A 10,993-nucleotide genomic window follows, 5' to 3' on the forward strand; every position below is an offset into this window, starting at 1 on the left:
CGGGCGTGAGCAATTTTTAACAAGAAGCGATGAAATTAATGTAGCGGTTTTAGTCTGAATGTAAGTCTTTGGAACATAAAGGAAGCGAACGGGATTCACTTTTGGAAGGGACTGGGAGAGAATAGATAAACAAAATCAAGGCGTATGTAAAAACGAAACGAAAATGAGTTAGATGAGACAAGAGAGGGAAAGTAATTAGATGAGAGGAAACATGAGCGCTACTTTGAAGATTTTTAAAACACCAATTCGGAAACTCAAAATTTTATTCTAGTCTCTAGAGTTTGCTTTATCAAAAATTATTATTATACTAGTTGTTGTTATAAACGTCTATATCAGTTGTTATTTTTGATCATCTGCCCATTTGCCTAAAATATTCTTCCAAATCAGCATGAACTTTTAACATGGCATCATCCCCCATGTGTCTCCACTACACAACCGAGTTAAGTGGAATAATAAGATCAAGATGGTCGCACCTGTGGTCGCGCCAGCATCTATATATAGACCAGTTTATCTTATTAAACATCTTTTATTTTACAACAGCCAGAAAATAGGCTTGTGTTGAACTGTCGGTTGAAACCTACATTGTTTCCGTTGCTTGGAACTGATTTGACGTTCCAAATATCGTCCACATCCCAATTATGAATATTATTATTAATGTTAATAATATATTTGTTAGAGTTAGTTCGTAGGCTTCTCGCTGCAGTTACAGCCGAGTGTTCTTAACAGAATATTCCCATATGCTTTTCTGCACTTAATATGTCTGATGCCATAAATGAAAGCATTCACGATCGAGTTTACTCCAACAAATTCAAAATGAATGACAACGTACCAAATCGGGCTGCACGAAAAGCGACAAAAATACTCAAACGCCAGCCCTACAACATTTGGGGTTAAGACACAACATGCCAACACCGCGACAACGATTGCAAATGTTTTTGCTGCTTTTAAAGCATGGATAAAACGGTGTACACTGGAGAGCTTTTTCTTGCTTTTTTGCACGCTATTATTGGCCATTATTGATTCGACCAAAATACGTTTACGATGAGTCCGTGCGATCATTAATATTCGAAAATTCATTAAAAATATTAAAGTTAGTGGAATGTAGACAATAAAGACATTCATTGGCAAAAACGTGACCTGAGGAACATCACAATAACTTCTTTTTTCTCTTCTATCCTTCTTGTAAGGATCTTGAAGTACAATGACGAGAAATAATGCAGTTAACCAAATTCCTAGAATGACTATTAGAACGCGCCGTCTCGTCACAATTAATAGATGCTTGAAAGGTTTTTCAATATATAGGTAACGATCAATAGTGATAGCCACAAGGGTAGCCACCGAAGCGAACAACAATGCCCAAACGATCGGGCGACTTAGCGAGCAAAACAAATCTTGATCACCGTCAATGTTTAATATAGTCTGAATAAATTCTATAATCCATATTGGATAAATTGTTAAACACACGAATAAGTCCGCCAGTGCCAAGTTTCCCATCAAGTACGACGTTGCTGTCTTTTCTTTGCCCAAAGAAATCGTGTAAATCAAGACAGTGGAATTTCCTAAAACTCCGACAATCATTGCGATAAATTTAAACACAACGGAAAAGAAAAGAATATGAATTGGAACTGTGTACATTTTGAGAAGATTATGAAACCGAAGCCACTGGGCGATTGATAAAGACGCGAACGGTAAAGCGACTATATGTATTTTTTAACTTTATCTTCAACGTATTAATAATTCATTGTAACTGCTTGAATATATTGTGTTTTATATGTACAGTTTTTATGACAAAATATTTAATGTTTAAGTTGACAGAAGACGCCTTTTCTTAAAAACTTTAATCAAACTTGAATTTTTGGTGAAAAATTAACAGCTCTTATTTTCAAAGCGGATTTCTGTTGAATCAGCGAGTTATTGCGTTATGCTATCATAGCGATTGAAATCTTAATGAGCGCACTTTAATTTCTATATTTTCGGTGTATCTACATATATATGTGTTGCTAAAATATTATAAATGACAACAAATGATAGATGTCAAATTATATTGAGACACCGCGGCAGCTTCTTGAAAGCATTAAAGAGACGTTTGTATTGAAAAATTGTCCGTGAGTGACGCCAGAATAATGTATTTAACTTTTGTTTCAGAACTCCTATTTGAAACAAATTGGAGAAGAACATGAAAATAAATTCGCTCCGCCATGTTGAATATTACTTGATTTCCATTTACAGAGATGTAGTTCGCTAGACAAATATTTGCATATTTTCTTTAGAATTTTAACAGCATAAATGAATTAGTTCAACATGCAGGACTGATTTTCTCAATTGAAAAGAAAATATGCAATATTTCGCTGGTCGATTATTTTATTATTGAAAACTTAGATTTTATAAGATTTCTAGCATGCAAGTAATAATATTTAGTTATATAGTTTAATTGATCCGCACTCTGTGCAGTTTTTCGCCAAAAGGTTGAATATGTAATTGAGTCCATGCAACGGTGTCATCAGACGTTACGATAAATTGCGACAGGTGAAAAGAAGCCATCCAGGAAGCTATAAACGAAGATCAAAACGAAAAAAAATACATAGCAATATGTTTATTATCAATTGCCTTTCTAAAATATTTTTCAAACTAAAGGCCATTATATATTTAAGGGTTAGGGACTGTTGTGAGTGTTTTGTTTACAAATAAACGCACGCGCTGACCATGCATACAACGAGAAATTTCACTATTGAAATTTCGAGTTCATTGTATGGTCGGCAAGTGCATTTATTTGTGAACAAAACACGAACATAAAGTCTCTTTTAATATATACAATCTGAGTTCATTGATTGCTTCACTGAAGATCCAAGCTTCGCTGCAGGCTGTCATTTTTGAATAAACCACGATTTTCATGGGTTATTGCGAATAAACTATATGATTCCCATGATCTGTTGTAGGGATGAAAAACCAAGTGATTGATTTTGACCAATCGCGTGAGTAGATTTAGGCCAGTGAATGATGATTGTATATCAATCTAGCTTAACAAACATGCAATATTCATAACCAAAAAAAAATATTGTGAGAATTAAGAACTTTAGAATTTATTAGTATAGTCTAAATAAATAGTTTGATTCCTGACGTAAACATTTTCCTATATTTATGGAGCCGAGAACGTCGCAGAGAACCGCCTTTTAAGCCGGTTTTCGACTAGCGATATTTCTCGCGCGAAGCGAGGCTATTTGAGCAATTTGTTCCAGATGGTTGCAGTTGTGACATCTGAAACAAAAGTAAAATGTCGTTTTGCGCGAAAACTATGGCTAGTGGAAAACCGGCATTAGGCATACTTGATATCCGACGAAATTCGAGGAGGTGACTAGCTGTCGGATTAATAAATTACATGATTCCTTTAATCGACAATAATGATTGCTATATGAGCAGAAAGCTTCAAATAACTGCAACCACGAAACTCAAATTGCGTACAAGCAGTCGTAACGGATCACAACATGTGAATTACGAATTATAGCTGAGTTAAGTGCAATTCTGTATGCGTCTGAGATAGATTAAAATCAAACTAAACTTTATACCCATGTATGCAGCTGCCTGGATTCCATACATATATTATATAAGCGGTCTAATTTGCATAGAGGTTAAACTATTTTAATAAACTGTCTTATATATATGAACGATTTCCGTAAAAATGTTTCCTGAAGATAATTAACTCGTCTTCGTGCAAATTAAAAATGCTAATTTTGCAATCGAAATCTAAAGAAAATAGTTCCATTATTTATCTCGACTTAATTGAGTATAATGCTTTAATCCCCACGTGGGCGTAAATTAAGTGCATAATTTTTTTTTACCCCCTTAATTTTAATACGTTTTCTTAGTAGTATAAACTATTGTCAATATATATTGTAGCCGGGCATATTTTCTGTAGTCAGAGCACAAAATTGATACTATATTAGTATATAATAATTATATGAGTATAAATTTATATCGCAAATTTTGGTCGGCTAACTAACAGCTCATTAGAGGCCATTAAACGAGATAAGAATACTTTGAGAAGGCGCTTGCTACAATCTGGTGGGTTCAAACAAAAAAGATTATATAGTCGGCGACAGCCAGTCGCGTGTCCCCATTTGAAACAGGGGCGTGCTCCCAATAAGCATCACAGAGATTTAGCAGTGTGAACAAGTACTTCCAACGTTATACTTTCGCGCTAAATGGATACTGTTTGCTTACAGCGCAATCTGGGGCCGGTTGTACGAAAGCCGGATAGCGCCGTCCGCCGAATGCTGTTTTTTCAATCACTCAAAAACTCCCGTTGTTTGGTATAACCTGGTTTAAACCTTTGTAATTCTAAATTTTTACTTTTGCTCTTGTCTATAAGTTAGTAGTTAACTTTTGAAATTATATGAAACATGTGCATGGAATGTATATACTCGTTCCATGCAAGCAAACTGAAAAATAACACAACTAAGGATCTGAGCCTGGTTACCGAAACTTTGAGGTATTGAAATGAGTCAATAACATGACTCTGGTGGTCGTGTGAACATCCTAACAATAGCATGTGATTGTTTTGTTTCAAAAATACTTTTTTCAATATACCTCAAAGTCCATTTTACGCTTCGTTAAATTTCGGTAACAGGGCTCATGTAAACAGCCCGGTAGAGCAGATTGCATATTTCATTTCGAAAAAAGTTAAGTTTTGCCGTATTTCAACTTTATACAAACTAATATGTTGACTCTGTGCGTTATTGCTTGCATGCATAGTTCAATCAGCCAATCAAATATCGAGGAAACTTTACACATGCATCTTATTGCTTTGTAAATAAGATAAATATTAAAACTGGAAAAAAGGCAGGAATAATTATATTCCTATATATACATCTTACTATTGACGGTCGAACATAAACCAATAACAATCTCCATGAACAAACTGATCCTCCATATATGGCCATAAACAAACCGATCATCCCATATTATGACAGATGTCTACAGCTGTAAATTTCAACGAGAAAAATAGGAGTATTGCATGATGCCTTAAGCAGCTTTAGGCTGAAAAAATCTAAAATTCAGGCTGGAAAAATCTAAAATAGATAAAAATGTGCATGTCATATGCTATGGCGGAACATTCAGGATGAATAAAACATCGGCCATCATTACACCATCCTTCAAATTCAATGCTCTACTTTTGTGCGTCGCGAACGTATTTTTTACATTCATGGGAATACTCTTGAACTGTATGGCTATAATGAGTTTGTTGAGTTCACAAATGCGAAGGAAACTGTGCTACTTTATGATTCTAATTCTGGCTTGTTTCGACCTCGCCGTGGTTCTGGTCTCTCACCCTTTGATAATCGCAGAAATATTATTGCTCTGGATGTCATCGAAGTTTGACGAATCGAGAGAACTGCCATTTATTGGACATTTGTTCGTGTTCTCGTTGACTGCCCTACTTACAATGATTCTCGAAAGATATTTAGCCATAACGCATCCATTTTTTCATGGAAAAGCGGTGACAAAGTCAAGGTTGATCGGTATTCTCTTCCTGATGCAATTACCATTTGCTATTGTGTATGCGGTGTTGCGGTTATATAGCTCAGAAATATACATTGACGCAATTCTGGTTGGCCTCGTGGGAGTTGTTTTTCTAGCGATAACTTGTTTGAACTTCAAACTATATTTTACTGTGAGGACAGTGCGATGCCGAATGCTAGTAACTTTAGGGAACATACGCAGTTCTGACGAGCAGATAGACTTTCAAGTCAAGTCAAAGAGATCGAGGCTCACCTTGGGGAAGATTTCTACTAGTTTGTTGGCCTTAGGATGCTTGTCCCTGTGTTACTGTCCAGCTCTCGTTTCCTTAGGGTTCGTTCGAATTAAGCAAATGGATATGAGAGCAGATGAAACTGTAGTGTTTATTCATCTTTGGACAAAAACACTTGTTACTCTAAATTCGAGTCTGAATTGTTTGATATTTTTCTACAAAAACAGCGCGTTACGTCGACATGGAAAGAAGATAGTGAAGAATTGCCTGAAGACGTGTTTGCGAACGCGTGATCAGCCAGGAATTTGCCATGTATGATTCAGTTATCGCGAGTACGATTTGTTGAAAGTTCACTATGAATTCATTCTTCCGACAGCTGAATTGTGAACAGAAGCGTACAATAAGAAGTGCTTGGTGTGTGTACTAGACATCATCCTTCTATACGACAGGAATTATGAACGTCGCGAACTTTGGTCTAAAAATTGACTTAATACTCAAACTTGATAAATAATTCCTTTTGCGTCCTAATTTTTTCAGTTAGACTTGTCCTGCTCTTGCATGTTACCCGTTAAGATAATTAGATTTAGGGACTTATTGCCACGCACGTGTCATGCGTTTATATCAGCTATAATCAGAGAGACTCACATGTTCGCCGAATACACGCTTGATATGCCTAATAGAGCAGCCTTATATACTTCGACCATGCATGATGTTAATCCTGGTTTAAAATTGTAAACAAGGGACAGGAATAATGACAAATGGGCGTTAATGCTTAAAAATGCATGCTATGCGTACACGCGCAGTAAAGACTTACAACAGCTTAGACAGTCACTATGCACAGTTGTTTAGTTCTGTAAATAAAACTGTTACCCCTAAAATTCATCTGAACAGTTAGGCAAAGATTTTTAATTCAGATCTTCGGAAGCATTTTTACCTTCTGATAAGAACTTCTAGTATTTTATATTTTAACATAATTGAAACTTACCCGTGTTCGTAGGTATATTTATAGATTGATATCGTATATTCTAGTTTTATCATTAACCTGAGATGGGTTGTTCATGATCTGTCACAAGGGATTTTTATGTGCACTTCAAATTGAATTTGTAGTGACCGTCTAACGTTATAGTGATAAACCAAGCACACTCGTATTGCTTACTTGTCGAATGAATCTATTCACATTATCCACACCCCTACTTAAATACAGATCTAATAATTACCATATGTGATCATGCATACACTTATTATAATTCATATACTACAATCCTCCTTTTTCCAGTTCCTTGAATATTGCTAACCAATTTATAAATTTCTTATTCCTAATTCTACAAATATTAATATCTATGCCTATGTAACCAACTTTATAATCTACCATATAATATTGTTACTTCCATATACTCTAATCTATTGTTTTAATCAGTTTTTTCTATTGTATTTTCTAGTTTTCTAAAACCGTTCTTATGAGTTTCTTATAAGTTCACTGAGTATAATCTCTTAATTGTTTCTCAAATATTGAAATACGTTTTCGTGTCGATCTTCTAATCGGTGGATTTACCTCTTGATTAGTGTCCTCTACATCATATCTTACTTCGTTGTTAATTAATTCTTGATCTTCATTTTCTTCATTGTTAATTATCTTCTTGTCTCTCAGAGTGAATGATGGTGGTACTTGTGATTCACCTTTCTTTAATTCTTCCATCTTCTTTTCTTCTTTGTCTTTGTCGCTTCTTCCATTTAACCGTTTAAATCTGGATGAGTCTCTGCACACCGTTTTACCATCAGTTATTCTTCTTGCAAATATTGTAGATCCCTTGATATCTGTAATGATGTATATGTATGGTTCATATATAGTCTCCGTTTTTCTCTTCTTCTCTCTCTTTAGAACAACTGCGTTTCCAATTTGAAATATGTGCCGTTTTGACTTATGTCGTTTATCATGATACAGCTTCACTTTATTCTTGTAACTTGCGTCCAACTCTCGTGTTTCTTTATCTTTCGGAGATAATTCTACAGGAAAGTGATCCAATTTTGTTCGCACTTGTCTGTTCATCAATAATTCATAGGGAGTAGCTTTAGTAGCTGGATGTGGCGTTGATCTGTACGCTTGAAGCATATCGTAGGTTGCCTCGTGTAGATCCAAACCCTCTTGAGATGCTATACTTGCTGTCTTATTCACGAGCTTATTAAACCCTTCAACTTGTCCTTGAGCTTTAGGATGTCTGGGTGTAATCTTCTTATGCCGAAACCCCGTCACCTCAGCAAATCGTTGAAAATCATTTGAATTGAATGGAGGTCCATTATCAGTTTGAACTCTCTTTGGTATTCCATACGTTGAAAATATCTTCTTCAGTTTCTTCTGAACCGATATATGCGAGGTTGATCTTACGAACTCCACTTCCGGATATCTTGAGTACTGATCCGTAACAACTAACGCATATTCACCATTTGGGAACGGACCGCAAAAATCCATCTCAACTGTATCCCACGGTCTTTCTGGCAGTTCCGTCATCTTTGCCGGTTCCGTGTGGTATGTATTTGTAGAGATCTGGCAGCTAAAACAGTCCCGAACGGTGTTTTCGATACGCTGATTCATCGCCGGAAACCAATATTTCTTCCTGATCATCGCCTTTGTTTTTGTGATTCCCAAGTGTCCCTGACTGTGTGCCGTACGAATAATTTTTTCTCGTAAGCTTTCAGGTGGAATTATTCGATCGTTTCTCAGTATTACTCCTTCTGCCACGTATATCTCTGCTCTTAGCTCGTAGTAAGGTGCTAACTCTGGTGAAATCTTGTTCCATCTTCCACTAATTAACGCTTCTTTCACTTTTTGAAGAACTGAATCTTTCTTTGTTGCCGTCCTAATTGTTTCCAACATAATGGCATGGTGAATTTCGATGACTGCTTTCACATGGTTCTCATGACTCGTCTCAACTGTTTCTGGTAGTGGATGTCTCGAAAGATAGTCTGTCATGTTCGTTTTCCCAGGTGCATAGACTGCTGTGAAATCAAGATTCTGCATCTTCATAATCATTCTTTCTATCCGTGGTGGTAATTTGGCTTTAGGTTTGTTAAACATAGGAAGGAGTGGTTTGTGGTCAGTTACCAGTTCTACATTTTCTTTCATCGGCAGATTTATTACTACGACTTCACCGTCACGTTTCACCTGTCCAATTCCTTTAAACCGTTCTTCATGCCGACCAATTATCTCGACTAATTCTTTGTTTCCATGGTTAATCCGGTTGATGGATTTCAGGTCACGATTTGGCTCTTTTAATCTGCCCGTCGCATCAAATTTAACCATACCAAGATCTTCTAAGGTTTTCCTTCCCAATAGCGGATATGAATCTATCTTCCCTTTAATAACCGCAATCGTAGCTTCCGCTTTCCGAGTTTCATTTTCCATCGTCACGCTGCATTCACCCATCACTGGTAATTCTTCTGTTAATGTTTTTAGCTTCATTTTTGTCTTTCGTAATTCTGTTTCTTCTGGTGTTTGTTGTAGAAGTGATTTAAATTGGTATTCGTCCATAACATTTGCATCAGCACCAGTGTCTGCTTCAACGATCATCTTCATTCCGTTTATTGTAATAGCACACTCGTTCTTCTCGCCCCGTTCTTTAGCTGTACGATGGATATTTAAATGCTTTACAATTCTTTCGATATCTTCGTCCGTACTGTCATCATCGCTGTTGCTAGTTTCTTCATCGTCTTTATTTACTTCCACGTGGCGAATACGCTTTCGACTAAATCTACCCTTGCTTTTACTTCGATTCCTTCTTGTTTCTTGGTTATATTTTCTCCCGTTCTTTACATCTTGCTTCTCACCACGTCCCCGCGTCTCCTGGTTTTCTTCCTGTCTTTTGCTTTGGATGCTTTTACACATTCGCGCGAAATGGTTCCGTTTCCCACACTTGTAACATTCTGCTCCGTACGCCTTACATTGTCGTCTTTCGTGCTTCGAACCACATCGCTGGCATATTTCAAAACTCTGTCTCGTCTCCTTTTTTATTATCTGATTGACTTTTTTATACTCTGTTTCTGATTTCAATTTTTTCTGGATTTCATTAGCTTGAGATGTTGATTCTTCGTCAATCGCTGCTTCGTCTAGAATTTGTGTCAAAGTCCAATTATTGCGAATTGTTTTAGCCCGAAGTCTGTTGTTCGTCATTGTTTTTATGAGATGGTCACGCACCGCTTCATCCTCGTTAGCGAATTCACATTTTTTCGCCGTCTCACGAATTCTTGTGTAGTATTGAGCCATATTTTCTTCTGTTTGTTGCGAAAGATTTCCAAATTGAAATCTAGCATAGTCCTTATTCTTTCTTGGTAGAAAATGTTTGTCTAGCTTTCGAATTAGCTGGGTATAAGTATCTTCGTCTTCAATAGGTGTTAAATCGGGTAGCGAGTCTTCTAAGTCTGCAATGCATTGGCCGCCGTAGATAATCAAGCCATCTCTCTTCATACTTGGGTCTGCTAAACCGAAGAATCGAAATTGCCGCTCGATATCCTTTTTCCACTTCGCCCAACGAACCGCTGTTTCGTTCACGTCGCTTGAAATTATAAATGGCTTCACATTTAGTTGTCGATTCACAATCACTGTTGTTGTCGTATTGCTGATATCGTCAGTACCGCTAGAAGTTCCCGATTTCGCTCCTTTAGACATGTTGAGAATATTATTTAAACTTTCAGTTCATACTCAATTGATCCTCGTCGCCATCTGTAGTGACCGTCTAACGTTATAGTGATAAACCAAGCACACTCGTATTGCTTACTTGTCGAATGAATCTATTCACATTATCCACACCCCTACTTAAATACAGATCTAATAATTACCATATGTGATCATGCATACACTTATTATAATTCATATACTACACCGCATTTACACTATGCTGGATTCGCCTGTCACGATATGTGCGTTTGCCTTTAAAGGGCATAACACTGTTTAAATGTCTAGTGGCAAATGCTTATTAGTTTGATAGATGTGGTATATTTATCTCGATCTCTGATGGTAAAATTTTTACTGCCTTTTAATGGCTACAAAATTTGACCCACTCCGGAAGCAATCCGTGCATGTGTGTGCGTGTAGTGTGAATGCCTAACCTTGTGAAAACAAAAACCAATTCAATCAATTGTCCCACCCGTAATTATACTCCGTGTGATATTGGAACAGGAATCACACAGACTGTTGGGGCCCGGCAGCGGAAGAGCAGATATGGGAGGAGACCGGTAACGCGATAAACATTCACT

This window comes from Dendronephthya gigantea, unplaced genomic scaffold (assembly GCF_004324835.1).
Source record: "Dendronephthya gigantea isolate DGI-Jeju-01 unplaced genomic scaffold, DenGig_1.0 000022F, whole genome shotgun sequence".
NCBI classification, from domain to species: domain Eukaryota; kingdom Metazoa; phylum Cnidaria; class Anthozoa; order Malacalcyonacea; family Nephtheidae; genus Dendronephthya; species Dendronephthya gigantea.